General features: G+C 38.3%; 1 long non-coding RNA gene across 1 annotated transcript; it reads right to left on the bottom strand.

The window, feature by feature from the left end:
• Window positions 1-2091: 2091 nt before the first annotated feature.
• LOC133728912 (uncharacterized) lies at window positions 2092-3420 on the bottom strand. The gene is made up of 3 exons (XR_009856099.1): window positions 3381-3420; window positions 2525-2607; window positions 2092-2395 (listed from the first exon to the last, which is right to left on the bottom strand). It is a non-coding gene; the product is annotated as an uncharacterized LOC133728912 (long non-coding RNA).
• Between the last annotated feature and the right edge of the window lie 10464 nt (window positions 3421-13884).

The raw sequence follows: 13884 nt of genomic DNA, 5'->3' as shown, positions 1-13884 counted from the left end.
AAGTTTTACTCTTAGTAGGTTTTGAAAATGAATCTGATGCAACCTTTATTTCCTTTGAGTTGCAGGCTTATTTTGAACTTCTTTTAAACACTACTCTCATTCTAAAATCAAAGCCCTCCAATGAGTCATTCACACATTAGAACTCTTGAACTACGAGTGGTTTGATCCCTCTCCAAGGGTACATAAGCAACCCATTCAGATATCCGGGTGCAGCCGCAAAAACAAACAAACACATCTCCCATCATTTGGTTTCTTCAATCAAAGATGTTTTCCTATAACAAGAGATTGTAACTAAAAGACACATTCTGTCTTGAATGAGTCGAACCCAAATTAATTAAAACTTTATTCACTAACTGAATACGAGTGAAATTATGTTGGGTGACATTTACACTCACTGTATGCAAATTTTTACTCAACACTATGATTGCAGCAGTAAGGCACAAGACCGACCCGATATGCGAGTGGAAGTGGAGTCGTGAGTGAGGTCTTCGGCTATGAACTCGACCTTGTCGGTGGTCATGGACAGAGTGGCGCGGTCAGAGAGCTTGTTTTCTCCTCTTTCTTCTCAGTACTACTCCATCCCTTGTAAATTTAACTCAAGCCTTCACCATTTTAAATTATGTTGTTTCTCTTTTTGAACCTTTTGTTTTTATAATTGAAGATGAAGAGTGGAGAGACGGAGAAACAGAGAAAGGGAGAATGAGAGACGACTGATTTGAAGAAAAGAAGACGATCGCGTGAAGTTGAGTACACCACAAAAATTTTGAACTTGATTTTACAACAAATGATATGAGGACAGCAGTTCTATATTCAGATATTGATCCCACATTGGGTTTCTTTTTTTTTTTTTTTTCCTTTTTTGGGTTTCTTTTTAACTTCTTTTGGGCTGGGTCTGGACCATTTTATATTGTCTTGGGCCACGTTTTATAAAACACTCAAATTTTTTTTTAAAAAGGCCGGGACCGTCAGGATCAGTCCGTAAGAGACCGAGCCGGACTTTCGGGCTAAAACGCCCAGCCTCTTAGTCAAGCCACATTTGACTGCAATCTTTTAATTGATCAATATACTTCATTTGCCGTACAAAAACGAAGGAAAAGAAATAAAGGAAAGAACCAAAAAACTGCTGCTGTGTTGCTCATATATTTCCCCGAAAGCCGACAGGGTCACAGTTGACTGGGTTGGTCTAATGGTCATTCTCGACGTTACGGGTTCAATTTTTTTGGGCTCATTTTCGCAGAACTGTATGCAGTAAGCTACATATACGCGTCGATTCCTTGTGCATCCATCTCTCTAACTCTGGTTTGTTTGGTCGTTGTTCTGCGCAGGCCGGCATGCCATGTCCGACTGTTTCTCGGAAGATTATAAGAAAGTGCCTGCATGGTCGAGGTGCGAGACAAGATTAGACGACCAGAATTTGTTGCTGATCCGTTGAATTTGATTATTTCTTCTGTAATTTGATAATATATATCTTCTGATCCACATGCCTATCCCTAATTTATGTTCATCGTCTTCGATGGTTTTCAAAGTCAATGACATTCAATTACGTGCAGAAGCCATTTCAGATCAAAGATCAAACTCCTAATATGAAAACATATAAGAAAGAAACCTCCGTGAAGTTAAACTAAAATCAGCCAAAAGTTTCTTTTCCTTTTCCAGGAATGTGTGATATAGGGGAAGCAATCACGTACCAATCAAACCCACTTCTCTGAAAACCAAACCACAAAACTCGTTGGTATGAAAGGTTGGTTCAATTCCATAATAAACTCTACATAGAAAATGAAACTAATTGGAAATTAATAGTGTTGCTCTGACGTTAGGGTTACTTGTTTCAATATCTGCCAATTCTCAACATCAAGTTCTTGTAAACTACACAAGATGAACTTGCTATCGTAGTTGATGTTTACGTTCGAGCTCTTTTCTTCTTGCTGACCGACGATTACAGAAATTTACTTGGTGAAATTTCTGTTTTTTGTTTTGAATGTTTACTTATTAACAAGTTTGATCCATCCATGGTAAGGTTCTCCCTAATCCCAACACAACATCTCTTTAATTTCCCAAACCAAAAATGTACACAAGCAACTTAATCCCTCAACTATATATATAGAGACATATATGTGTGATCTGGTTATAAGCCATAAGTTCTAAGATATCCTTCATACAAGATAAATTAAGCAGCAAACCATTTATCATGTCTTCTGGTTCTACTTCTTCTCCACCCAGTGCCCGTAACACTTTTGGGCGCAAGGAACATGTATCAAATTCAAATCCACCGGTTAGTCAGTCGCCACCTCAGCCACCTCCTCAAGTTTGTCTAGGAAAAAGCAAGGGACATGGATCAAATTATTCAAATCCACCGGATAGTCAGTCGCCACCTCAGCCACCTCCTCAAGTTTGTCTAGGAAAAAGCAAAAGGAGATAAGCAAATCGAATGACGTATTGTGCACAAGCTAGCTAGCTTTTTGTGCTTCTATTTCATATATTGATAATACATATATATATAGTAACAAAAGGGCTCATTTGATACCATTTTTCTTTCTGGTATTCCTTTCCTTCACATTTACCATTTCTATCATCAATCTCCATTTGGCCTTCGACCTTCGAAAAAAACTACCAAAAGAGGAAGGTAGTTACCAAATGGGTCCCAAGTATAGTAATAAGAAATAATACAATTGTTTTTATTCATTGTAGAATGTACTCTTTTCAATTTTTGCTTTCAGTTGTACTATATAATAAGAAATAATACATGTAATATATTATATGATCTTGTTCATATATGATGTTGCCGCAATTCAGGATTTAGACTGTTTCTTAATTAATTGTCTCGTGGAGGATCGATTCAAAGTTGCTGCTATTCTTTAATTTCGAAGTAACAAATGTTGGTCGCTGCACTATTGCATCTTCAATCATGAACCAGAACAGTTATTTCTTCCATGCTAATTACAGGCCGACTTAAAAGATCAACCAAAGAAATACAGTAGCAACAAGAAGAACCAGTACAAGAAAAATAGAGAATGATCAGTTGACTAGAATGGAACATATAAACTATACGTTTTTTTTTTTTTTTGAAATAATGGGTATGGGAACTCAATCAAGGTGGGAGGCTCATCCCCACGCCCATGTTATTATTAATAATATTTTGCCGCATCGGGGGGACGTAATACCTATACCCGAGCATGCATAATTGCATTACAAATATCCTCATAGAGAACATCCTGTAAGAAGCCAGGAGCCTCAACTAAAGAAAGATCCACAACATAATCTAGACTAGCAAAATGAGCGAACCTATTCGCTACACTATTTGCTTCACGATAAACATGTCGAATTATAACATAATCAAAAGCTTGCGTATAGTCTCTACAATCATCAAGAATTCGACTAACCTCTTAGTTATCCTCCGCTTGTCGATTCATGGCAGCAACAAGGATGGAACTGTAATACCCCGAAAAATCCAAATTAAATTCCGTGGATTTTTTAGAAATGATTTCACGATAGTGGGAGCGAGTACGAGTCTCGGAGAAGTTGTGGAATTAGTTTGAACGATTAATTTTCGAAATCGAACGTTATTTAGGGGCTCGTGGAAATTGACTTTTTATACATAAGGAATTTGGGAAAACTTCCTGCATGAAAGTTGTAGGGCTCGTCGATACGATCTCGTGCATATGTGGAACACAATATTCGGAGTTCGTATGAATAAGTTATGAATATTTGAAATTTGGGAATTTTCTATAAATAGGAAAAATTTCTGATTTTTTCATTAAGGACGAAAAAATCTAATTTTTGCTAAACAGTCCCCGAAACCCTCCGTTCTCTCTCCTCTCCCACGCGGCCGAACCGCTCGACCCGACCCGGCCGAACGGCCCTCCTCCGGCGTCCTCCAGCCCCGGACCCGGACACCACCGTGATCGCCGCTCCACGCCCAGACGCCCTCCGGTGTGGTCTTGGCCCGCCGCTGCCCCGAAAGCTGGATCGAAGACACCCAGACGAGCGAAACCGACCCGGCCGGAAAACGTCGACGCCGGCGTTGCACGGGCCGATCCTTCCCATTTTCGTGATCTCCTCTTCCCCCTGATCATCCCCATGTAAGTCTTTCATCACGATTTTGAGTGTAGACCGCTAGATCAAGGTTTGACTTTTTGAACGCCTCTGATTCAATCTAGGATCCGATCGTGCGGCCGAGATTAATCCAACTTCAACGCTTGATCTAGGACGATCTAGGCCGAACCAGGCTTAGCTCCAGGTATGAAAGTTGATCACCCTTTCATTTTGAAGAAGTTTGTAGTTGACGACTTTTGCATCAGAGGTGGTTGACCTTCGTTGACCGCCGCGTTGACCACCGTCTGACCTCCGCTTGTGGCGGCGGGTCGGACCTTATTTTGAGTTTATATTATCTGGACGATGATCTACGCATCCATACGAGCGTTTTGATATATTACAAGGTTATTTTAGAAAATGTGGATAAATAATGGATTTACGTTTTGACGTTACTATTTAACGTTTTTACGGTTTATCTTCGGTTTACGATCTGCGAAGATCTGACCATCGGTTTTACTTCAAATTATAACATGTTGATCGTATGACTGTCCCGATGACTTTGTGTGGTCATGGGCGAAGATCCGACCGTTGGATCTTCGTATAAATGCAAAACAGTGATTAGGGAGGCGATTCGTGAGAATCCGTCCGTCGGATTTTCGTATAAATTTGTGAAGATGATAGTAAGGACGATTCAGGAAAATCGACCGTTGGATCTTCGTGATGATTTTTGGAGGGTGATCCTAAGGGCGATCCGTGAGGATCCGACCGTTGGATCATCATTTAATTTCGATCCGACCGTTGGATTGTCGTTTGAGTATGTTTTTGAGTTGTTGGCTAAGTTAAGGTCATGTTTGACTAGGTGATTGACGGTCTTCCTTGGGTGAGCGGTTTCGGTGTGTATTGTGTTGAATTGAAGACGCAGCGGGAATATCGAGGTGAGTAAATCGCACATGGTTCATTCACGAACCGAAATTCGGTGATTTTATTTAATTGAGAAATTGTGGAAATTGTTTTATGAAAATAAATATTTGTTTTAAATTATATGGACTTGATCGACTACGGTCCATAGGTAAGTAAAATGTATTTAAACTATAAAAATGAATTTCTAGATTTTATTGCATGTGAACTATAGTTGGTATTAGTGGTCACTCTTGTGTGGGTGACTACGTATATATATATTTACGTGGAATATATATTGGATATATGGTGTAATTTACTGAGTTATATTTTGAACATTACCCTTTGGAATATGTGAATTATCTTAGATGTTGTGTTGTCTATGATAATGGGTAATTGAGTAAAGTGCGATAGTTGAGTCGTTGAGATGAATTAAATGAGGAGTCGAGTGAATTGAGAAAAGCAGTCATTCGTAAGGTGAACCTTGGCCCAGGTGACACTTTACGATACAGTTAGAGCTCTAGTCTGTCTGCCATCATACTGCTTGGGGGATAAACGAGTTATCATATGCCCTTGGGTATGACATCACATACTGAATGGGATGATTAATATAATTAATCATAAGCCTGTAAGTATGATATACTGAATGGGGTGATTAATATAATTAATCATAAGCCTGTAAGTATAATATACTGCATGGGATGATTTATATAAATAAATCATAAGCCTGTGAGTATATATTGAGTAAGAAGTTGTTTATTTTTGAGTAGTCATGATGAGATGTGAGTTGATTGATGCTTGAAGTGACGTTGTACACTTCAATTCTTATGCAAAACAAAATTAAAATGTGCTTGAGTTGATTGTGTTACTTTAAATCGTGCAATCCTTTCGTTTACTCATACGAGCTTTGCAAAAAGCTTACCGGGTTTGTATTGTTGCAATCCCGGTACACTATTCAAACGGTGTAGCGGGTAATCCTGCAGGTCAGGAGAATCAGGGCGGTGATCGAGCGGGTTAGAGTATTTGTTATAGTTTTACAGCATTTGTAATAGTGAGGTGAGTTAAGCTCATTGAGCCTTAGAATTTGATTTGGTGAGAGTGTGTTGTAATAATTAACTTGAGGATTTGATTTATTGTAATATTGAGAGGTGTGAAGTGTGGTTGTTTTGAGAAAAAAATTCAGGTTGTATTTATGTGAGTTGTATTAATTCATGTTTCGGATTTGGATTTGTTATTCAAAATCCGGGGCGTGACAGGAACAATCACTCTCTATTTCCACCTCCTTCCAACCCTTATGAATTGCTAAAAGCAACCCTTCTTTGCAGGCCTCAGCTTCATTATGAAGAGCTGAACTCAAATAAGGGATCATTCTGGACCATGCTCCTTTGAAGTTGCCAATATCATCACGGATTACAACCCCAATGCCTCCTCTCCCATCAGTATTCCTATAAGCACCATCGATGTTTATTTTTAGTCTCCCCCTAGGGGAAAACATCCATTTTGGAGCAACCCCTTTATTATTCTTTGCTGGCACCTTCAAGGATGAAGACGCTGATACTCAAAGAGCAAATGCATGGCCCAACTAACAGCATGCATGGGGTTAAAAGTCCCCCATCCCAGACTAATTTATTCCTTTCTGACCAAATAGTCCAATGCAGCATAAAAAAACACCTCAATTTTTTGCTTGGTGAGCATGTCTATCATATCAAGAACCCAATTCTTTATGGACGTAGTTGCATGGCTTCTAGCACTTAGCCCTAGAGAACTATATAACCAGAAACATGCAATAGCATTGCAATCTTTAAAAAAACATGTAAACTGGTTTCAGTCTCACATCAACAAAAAACATATACCTGGTCAATCACTGGTCATCTAACTGAACCCTTCTGCTCAGGCTAGCAGCTAGCTTTCGTCGGAATAATGTTCTTGCACGGTCTCCAAATAACTTTCCTCACTTTTGGTTGAACCCTAGCTCGCTAATTATTAACTTCCATAATCTCTTATCACCTTGTGCATTGAACGTGGAGGCTTGTGTAGGAAGAGAGGCAGTGCATCTCGCAATGTGATACCCACTATTCACATTGTAAACTCCATGCTTGTCAAAATGCCATATTAGCCTGTCCGCCGGGTTTCTCAAACCAAGTGGAATCTTATGTACGTATCAACTCAACTTCATCTTCGAAAAACAACTCCTCTAGCCAATCAAGCATCCAAGTGTTAGACTCCGGGTAAATCAAATCCGCAACCCGTAAGTCCTCCAAGCTTAGGCGCTGGGCGGCAGCTTTCCGACTCGAGTAATGCCAAGGCGGAGCTGTTGGGTGGGCTGGGCTTGGGCGGCCTAAGCGGGCGACTAGGCGCCTGGGCCGGCGGGCGCTAGGCGGGTTTGAGCTTTTTTTTTTTTTTGGATCCATCACTCTCCCAGCTCTGGAACCCTAAATCGCCGAGGTCTTTGTCATTCTCTTTCACTTCTGTGGCTCAGACCTCGTGTTTTTAGAGTTGCAGGTTGTTGTTTAATGGAGTTTTACGGCTTGGATAGAGAGAGAAAGCGGAGGTTGTTGGCTTCGTTGAGAGGGAGAGAGAGAGAGAGAGCCAACTGTTTCAGAGAGAGAGAGAGAGTAGAATAGAAGAATGCAAATATGTGGCTCAGGGCCTCAGGCTGTTGTTTGTCGGGGGAAATAAAAGAGATAGGATGATGGGATAGGATGGGCACGTGGTGACCGGTGACATGTGCTCAGGCCAACCAAAATTACAATTAGAAGCATAATAGAATATATACCACTTCTAATCTTCTATGCTTCCTTTATTTAATTAAGCAAATATTTATCTTCTCAAAAAAAAAAAAAAAAGCAAATATTTAATTTTTGAGAGATAAATAAATATTTACTTACATAAATATTTAGTTAAACGCTATAAAAATTTAAAAATACAAAACGGCCTAGCTAGCCACCGTCTAGGCGTCCGCCTGGGCGCTCCTCGCCGGCCCACCGCTCGACTAGTGCCTAGCGATTTTTCGAACCTTGCTTCTTCTGTATATTTTGGTAAGATAAACTAAAATCGAAGCACAAAAAGACAGAAATTGTCCCACACAAGACTAAGAACCTCAAAAAAGAGGAACGTCTAATGATCACCATCCACCTACACAGAGTCTGATAATAAATAAACACACATCTTTGGTAAAAGTTCCAAATTTACAATCAATCACAGCAAACAAATTAGTTGTAGTTTACTAAAAAGGGTTGGTGTTTAACAGCTTAATATGTGAAAACAATTCTGGTGACCCAAATTGAACTGAAAAGCTAGTACAACATAATAAAGAGAACAATATTGATTAATCAAGTGGAAACCCAGTGAAGATAAAGCTGCCGAATTAGGTTTCACTGTGATTTGGTTACCACCCCCTCCAGATTCTGTGTCGCCTGAAGGGTACATGCCCGGATTCTCTACAACGCAACTTTATGTACCAACTTTATTCGTCCCTACTAGGGTTCTGTGATACCGGTGGTAATGGTGAAGGAGATGATGAGGTGTTGCATATTGGGTGTCCATAGCAATAACATACAAGTTTTTTTTTTTTTTCCCATCAATCCTTGATAGACGAGTTTGCCCTTTCAAATTTGATAGAAACTACTATGGCTGGGCGTTTTAGCCCCAAAGTCCGGCTCGGTCTCTTACGGACTGATCTTGACGGTCCGGGCCTTTTTTAAAAAATTGAGTGTTTTATAAAACGCGGCCCAAGACAATATAAAATGGTCCAGACCCAGCCCAAAAGAAGTTAAAAAGAAACCAAAAACAGAAGAAAAAAAAAACCCAATGTGGGATCAATATCAGAATATAGAACAGCTGTCCTCATATCATTTGTCGTAAAATTAAGTTCAAAATTTCTGTGGTGTACTCAACTTCACTCGATCGTCTTCTTTTCTTCAAATCAGTCGTCTCTCATTCTCCCTTTCTCTGTTTCTCCGTCTCTCCACTCTTCATCTTCAATTATAAAAACAAAAGGTTCAAAAAGAGAAACAACCTAATTTAAAATGGTGAAGGCTTGAGTTAAATTTACAAGGGATGAAGTAGTATTGAGAAGAAATAGGAGAAAACAAGTTCTCCGACCGCGCCACTTTGTCCATGACCACTGACAAGGTCGAGTTCATAGCCGAAGACCTCACTCACGACTCCACTTCAACTCGCATATCGGGTCGGTGCTGTGCCTTACTGCTGCAATCATAGTGTTGAGTAAAAATTTGCACACAGTGAGCATAAATGTCACCCAACATAATTTCACTCGTATTCAGTTAGTGAATAATGTTTTAATTATTTTGGGTTCGACCCATTCAAGATAGAATGTGTCTCTTAGTTACAATCCCTTGTTACAGAAAAACATCATTTGATTCCATTTATGAAGAAACCAATTGATGGGAGATGTGTTTGTTTGTTTTTGCGACTGCACTCGGATATCTGAATGGGTTGCTTATGTACCCTTGGAGAGGATCAAACCACTCGTAGTTCAAGAGTTCTAATGTGTGAATGACTCATTGGAGGGCTTTGATTTTAGAATGAGAGTACTGTTTAGGGTAAATTTGGTTGAGGTGAACCAGGGATTCGATTTAGAGTTTAGAACGCAGTTGCATCTAGATGAATTTGGTTCTAGATTACCTACATACCCTCTGCGGAATGAAACCACATGTAGTTATGACTTTTGAAACTTAAACGGGTACAGGAGTTGATAAGATCACAATAGGTACTTTTAGATTTATAATCACAAATCCAAATCTTTTTATTTAATCAATTGTGGCGATTGCTCCCAAGTTGTAGTTGCTTTCCTCTGCTTGGGTTTGTTCAAAGCTTATGAAGAAAGGAGCCATTCACTTCCTGCATGAAGTGTGAAGGTGGCTTACTTACTCATTTGGATCAAAAGGTGCTCCATTTGGAATGCATAGTGTTACCCAAGTAGCCTTACATCTAGTCCCATTGATCATGTCAGTTTTCTATGCTTGTTTAATTGACTGTTTGAGGCCTTTTAGGGGATTGTTACTTTTTGTAGCAGACGGTGTCAAATGGGATTAATCTACAGTATTGCATTTCCTATATTCTTTTCCTTTTGAATAGAAACAACCCTATATTGTTTTTCATTGGCATTACTGTAAGGATTGGTCTAACGTGCAGAATGGTGAGGAGGAATCGAGGATATAAGCTATATATGTACAACGCCTATCTTCACAAGTTGATCACCTGCTTCTTATCTCACCCACTTGCCAAATACAAGGTTAGTTGGTATTTTTCATTCAGTATAAGTCAATCCAGTTTGTATTAATTTGTTCTGTCTGTGTATTTGTATTATTTTGTTCCACCCCTTCATTTCAAATATTTAGTTTTCTGTTCAACTCCTTACATGTCAAAGAATCAAAGGAGAGGGTTATGAGCATGCTTAGGACTGGTATCACATGATTTTTTGCATGATAGTAACCAAACTTCACAAGCCTCTGAAAGTGGTCATCTACCATTCGTCTCTCTTTTGGAGTTTGTGAGTGGAATTTATCAGGTAAGTTTGAACTAAAAATTAAATACCTGAGGGCTTAGGAACTTTCTAGTTTTTTTTTATAGTTTGTAATTCGAGTTAATAGTTTTATATTCTCTTTTATTTTTTTCATCATCCATCTCTCACTTTTGCTTATCGGTTGGACCTTATATTTACTTTCTTTTGTAAATAATTTTTGGGCTAATTACTGTTTAGTACCCTGTGGTTTGGGTCGAACATCAATTCAGTCTCTCGACTTTGAATTTCATCAAAAACACCCCCACACTAACCATTTCTCGTCCAATTGATCATTCCGTCGTGATTCCGTTATATTCAACCGTTAAGTGCCATGTCAACATTTCCAACTCAGTAAAAGTGGGTCCCACATGGAAGGAAAATTCCAAAAATAACCTTGACTCCATTCCAACCCGTAACACAACCCCAAATTCCATTGAGCTTAATTTTTCCCTCCAAAGAAAACCTAAATAGCTATATCTTCCCGCCCAACGTAATCAATTTGCAGAATTGCACATTTTGCCTCAAAGTAATAACATTGACCTGTAAATGTTCCAAAGTAACAACATAAACTTTAAAGTAACCAATCATGGATTTTTAAGTACCAATCAGATATTGACTTCAAACACCAATTCTACATTTGAAAGTTTAACAACATCAAACATTCTTAAAATGCAACAAAATAAGCAGCCCAAATGTTTACAACATCTCAAATGTTTGCATTTCAAAAGAGCTCTAATCATCCTCCAAAAAAATTAGAGCTAGCAACCTAGGTAGCACAAAAAATGTTAGGGCTTGCTTATCATTCCTCAAAGTTCCTCCTACTTTCCCCCTTGTTTGGAATTTTGCCTAATCCTTTGTGATGATCTGGAAGGTGTTGGGGCTTGGCCTTTTGATGCTTTACTTGTTGTCGGAGGCCTTATCGTTGTTGAGGTAGATGTGGCAGCAGCAGCAGCTTTGGTAGACTTGAAATTTGTGGCGGCGGCGGCAGCTTTGGTAGAGTTAGAAGGGGTGGCAGCAGCTGCTTTCCTAGATGCATTCAATGCAGCCATCTTCTTCTACACTCACAAAAAAGTTCAAAAACAAGAATATAATGAACAACACATAAACTACAAATGTGATCATCTCAGAAAAGTAGTACTGCTCCTTGTCAACTTTTAGCACAAAATATGAAATTTCACTTCAAAAAGGGTACTGCACTACTGCAACTTATCCAACTTTCAGCTACAAATATGAAAATTTGAGAAAAAAGTTACTGCAACCCTTCCAACTTTCAGCTACGTATATAAAAGTCTCAGGTAACATGTACTGCAACTTATCCAATTTCAGCTATAAATACGAAATTTCCAGAACAGATGTACTGCACCCTATTGAATTTCAACTACAAATATGAAATTTCCAGAATATGTACTGCATCATATCCAATTTTAGCCAAAAATATGAAATTTCCATAAAATATGTACTGCAACTTTTCCAATTTTAGCCACAAATAAGAAATTTCCAGAAAACATGTACTGCAACCTATCAAAAATGGCAGATATAAATATTAAAATCTCATAAAAAGGACATCAACAACAGTAAATCGACAAAAAGAAAACACTGATCCAAACAAGCAAAAACAATATATTCAATATGATGCCAACTTGTTCACATGGCATTGCTGAATTAGACCAGACCAAAGATTCCTTATCGAGGAAAAAAAAAAAAAACTGTGCAAGAAAAGGACATTTCGATCTCCCACAGATGCCAAACCCTATATATCTTCTAAATCCAATTCTGAAATTTCAAAAACCTCAACCTCAAACTCCAACACCGAAACCCTTTCATCCCAATTTTGAAGATTTGAAACGAAACCCAGAAACCATTTTCCCCCAATTTCGAATATTGGAAACCTTAATGTCAAGAGCTTAAACCCGAAACTCTTTAATCCCAATACCCTAAAGATTTGATCACTGTAATGCAAAACCCAAGACACAAACTCACCGTAATGAGGGATTTCATCTCCATCCTTTGTTTTTCTGGGTATCCAAACATCGAGCACGTTGTCGGGCATGTCTAGATCTTCAGCTTTCAATTGGTCTTCTCCTTATCAATCTTTTGGGTATCGCTTTGAATTATATCAGCCTTCTCCTTCTTCGCGCATTTGATTCCTTAAATTTTCTCACGATTCTTTGTTTTCTCCACACTGGTCTGATTTGGAACTGTGAGGGGTGTTGATCGCGTAATGGGAAGCTGTAATGGAAATTGGGGTTGTGTTACGGGTTGGAATGGAGTCAGGGTTATTTTTGGAATTTTCCTTCCATGTGGGACCCACTTTTACTGAGTTGGAAATGCTGACATGGCACTTAATGGTTGAAATTGACGGAATCACGACGGAAGGATCAATTGGACGAGAAATGGTTAGTATTGGGGTGTTTTTGATGAAATTGAAAGTTAAGGGACTGAATTGATGTTCGACCCAAACCACAGGGTACTAAACAGTAATTAGCCCATAATTTTTTAAGAAGGAGCTAGAGCTGTTGTTTGGAAAGTAACTCAAATAAAGGATTTTTTTTCCTATACTTGATGAAGGTTTACTATCTTTATCTACTTGGAACATATTTCAATCATGAATTGTCACAAAAAAAGGATGTGGTTGGGAACTAAGGTTCTAGATATACTAAATCACCTTAGTTTCTGTGTGCTGGATTATTTAAAATCCCGATTTATCTATATGTGAACTGTTGCTACTGCTTGCGCCGTTTGTTCATCTTGAGGATCTTGAAAAGTACCAACACTATCTCTTTGTTTCTTCTTTATTCTGGGTTGTAAGTTTCCTTATGCAGAACAGTCAGCCTAAAGACAATGACGTTGTTTCATTTTTCAATAAATTACCAATTGTCAGATTTTGATGTTTAAACATGGGGAAATTACTGGTCCCCCCTTTAACTTTTGATGCGTCGACAGTTCAGTCACTGTTATTCCAATTTTAACAGATAACTCCCCAAACATTCAAATTTCACACAATTTAATCCAAAATTACCATTTTACCTGATGCGTCGACAGTTCAGTCACTGTTATTCCAATTTTAACAGATAACTCCCCAAACATTCAAATTTCACACAATTTAATCCAAAATTACCATTTTACCCCTCACTTCCTTTTCACATACACACACACATATATACATATATCTATACATACATACATACATACATACATACATACATACATACATACATACATATATATATATATATATATATATATATATATATATATATCTACATATACATATATATATACACACACACACACACACACACACACACACACACACATATACATTATATACACACACACACATATGTATAAAATTATACATATATTTATATATCTACATATACATATACATATACATATACATATATATATATATATATATATATATA

This window comes from Rosa rugosa, chromosome 2 (assembly GCF_958449725.1).
Source record: "Rosa rugosa chromosome 2, drRosRugo1.1, whole genome shotgun sequence".
Lineage (NCBI taxonomy): Eukaryota > Viridiplantae > Streptophyta > Magnoliopsida > Rosales > Rosaceae > Rosa > Rosa rugosa.
This window is presented reverse-complemented; position numbering and strand designations above follow the sequence as displayed.